This window comes from Mizuhopecten yessoensis, unplaced genomic scaffold, assembly GCF_002113885.1.
Source record: "Mizuhopecten yessoensis strain PY_sf001 unplaced genomic scaffold, ASM211388v2 scaffold5555, whole genome shotgun sequence".
In the NCBI taxonomy this organism is placed as follows: Eukaryota; Metazoa; Mollusca; class Bivalvia; order Pectinida; family Pectinidae; genus Mizuhopecten; species Mizuhopecten yessoensis.
This window is the reverse complement of record NW_018406107.1, coordinates 18,104-21,087: the sequence shown is the minus strand read 5'-3', so window position 1 is coordinate 21,087 and position 2,984 is coordinate 18,104.

Genomic DNA, 2,984 nt, shown 5'->3' with positions numbered 1-2,984 from the left:
TATCAGGTGACTTACACCGTATCAGTCATAGTATATCAGGTGACTAACACCGTATCAGTCATAGTATATCAGGTGACTTACACAGTACCAGTCATAGTATATCAGGTGACTTACACCGTACCAGTCATAGTATATCAGATGACTTACATATGGTGGCTGATATATGACATTTCGTCTTTTCGCTTTGTCGCCCGCGAAATAACGCCAAGCCAAATAACGAAATAACGAAATAACGCCAAAGCGCCCAAGCGAAAAGACGAAATAACGCCAAAGCGCCAAAGCTAAATAACGAAATAACGCCAAAGCGCCAAAGCGCCAAAGCGCCAAAGCGAAGTAACGAAATAACGCCAAACCAAAGTGAAAATAACGCCAAAGCGAAGAGATAAAATGGCGTCTTTTATCCCTCCTTTTGGCGTTATTTCGTTATTTAGCTTTGGCGCTTTGGCGTCTTTTCGTCTTTTCGCTTATGCACATATGTGAGTTATGTTTCAGCATTTTAGGAAACATTTTACAACAACAATGATTAATATGTATGTATGTATTCCAACCAACAGAATATACTATTGTTATAGGTTGAACAATAAGAAGCATGTACGTGATTACACGTATGTGTATACTATATAGAATAGGAGGTTGTTTATACGATGAATTTCGTCGATGAAAATAGTTTTGATTTGTTCTGTTTTATGTTATTTTCCCGATAAAGAAATAATGTCATTAAATTCTGAATAGATAACAGAAAACATGTTTGGGATTGTTTTAAAACCGTTGTATTTGATTGATTTGTTTAAGTCTATATATAGGTAGCGCTCTACGTGCATTACCTGTTACCTGTCTATTCAGATAACTTGAATTAATTAATCAACATATTTTTTTTTGTCGTATATATGTCTAATTTTTTTTTTTTTTAATTTTTAAATTCCGCTACAATTCTTCTTCATTTCATTGCATTGGTCATATTCAGCTATAATTTATTAATCATTTAATTTGATAAACTAAGTATTCGTAAACAGATTCATCAGCTTGGTATGTATAAAAAGGCTATGTTCTTGTTTGTTTTGAACACAAACAGGAATTTAAAATTGAATTTGCGAGCTTTCGAAAACATCTGTTTCCTTTGTCAAGCATTGTCAGGTATTATTTAATTACATTCATTTATATCGAGGAAAAACTTCAGAGCAATTTAAATTTAACATATATGTTATATCTAAATTCAAATTAGGGGATATAAATGTTGACCTCCTCACTGTTGACAATAACCATGCTCTTCTAGACATTATGAATTTTTACCACCTGACAAACGTTATCGACAGACCGACTAGAATTGGACGCACGTGCAACACACTACTTGACCCTGTTCTTCTATCAGACACGTGTAATTTTACGATATCGGACGTAATTGACATAGACCGCGACATTTCGGACCACCAAGCAACATCTGTTGAACTGACTGTGGGGACAAATATTGTAAGAAATTATAAGAGGAAAATTATTTGTTATAAAGACGCAGATTACGAACGGTTTAACAACTTACTGTTATCAATTGACTGGGCTGAACTTTTTTTAAGAATCCATTCTCCGGACGATATGTGTGACATTTTTACATCTAGATATTTAGAATTAGCTGACGAATGTATTCATTCCAGATTTGTTACAATTAGACCTAATGACAAACCTTGGTTTAACTCTGACCTGAGACGTGAAATAAGGAAAAGAAACAGACTTCTCCAAAAATATAAATCCAATCGCACTCCAAATAATTTGAACAACTTTAGGAAACAACGAAATGGTGTAAACAATCTGAAAAAAACCACAAAAGAATTATTTTATGCGGACATAAACGGCCTTTTAGACAATTACAGTGATACAAATCCTAGAAACTTTTGGAAACTAGTCCGCAGGTTAATAAAATCATCCGACACATCTAATAGTATACCGCCGTTAAGGAGTGCGACTGGAAATATAGAAATGGATGACGACATAAAGACTAATATACTAAACGATTACTTTGTTTCAATATCTACTCTAGACGATACTAACATTGACGTACCTGTTATAGAACCTAGAACAGACTCGACCATTTCAGACATACCGTTTAATATTAATGACATTATCGACATTCTTAAGACATTAAAAATCGGTAAAGCTGTAGGAAAGGATACTATTAGTCATACCATGCTAAAGAATACCTCTAATTCAGTTGCTTATCCTCTTTCATTGATCTTTCGCTCATCTTTGGAAACTGGATCTTTTCCCAAACAATGGAAACATGCTCTAGTTATGCCGTTTTTTAAAAAGGGCGATAAACAAGACCCTTCAAATTATAGACCTATTGCACTACTAAGTACTATTGGTAAAGTTTTCGAAAGATTAGTCGCTAAATATTTACATAACTACCTTTTAGATAATTCTCTCATATATAAATATCAGTCAGGTTTTCAACCAGGTCACTCTACTGTACACCAGCTTATAGAAATATATCATACTATGTGCGACAATCTAGAAAAAAACCAGCCAACTTGTCTAATTTTTTGTGATATTTCTAAGGCGTTTGATCGAGTGTGGCATAGGGGACTGGAAGTGAAACTAGCTAGCTATGGAATTTCGGGAAAGTTATTGGGCTGGTTAATTGATTATGTTACTATTAGATCTCAACAAGTTTTTATTGGAAATAGTAGATCTTCTGCTAAGAGAACAAATGCAGGAGTACCTCAGGGTTCGGTTCTTGGCCCATTGCTGTTTATACTTTATATTAATGACATAACAGATAATATAGAAAGTCTATCAAAACTATTTGCTGATGACACCTCTCTTTTGTATTCGGATAAATCACCACAAGTAATTGAACAAAAAATTAATAATGATCTAGTAAATATACAATTGTGGGCAGATAAGTGGCTTGTCAAATTCAATCCTGCAAAAACAGAGGCTTTACTTATTTCTAATATTGATCTTGATCACCTCATTGAAATTAACTTTAATAA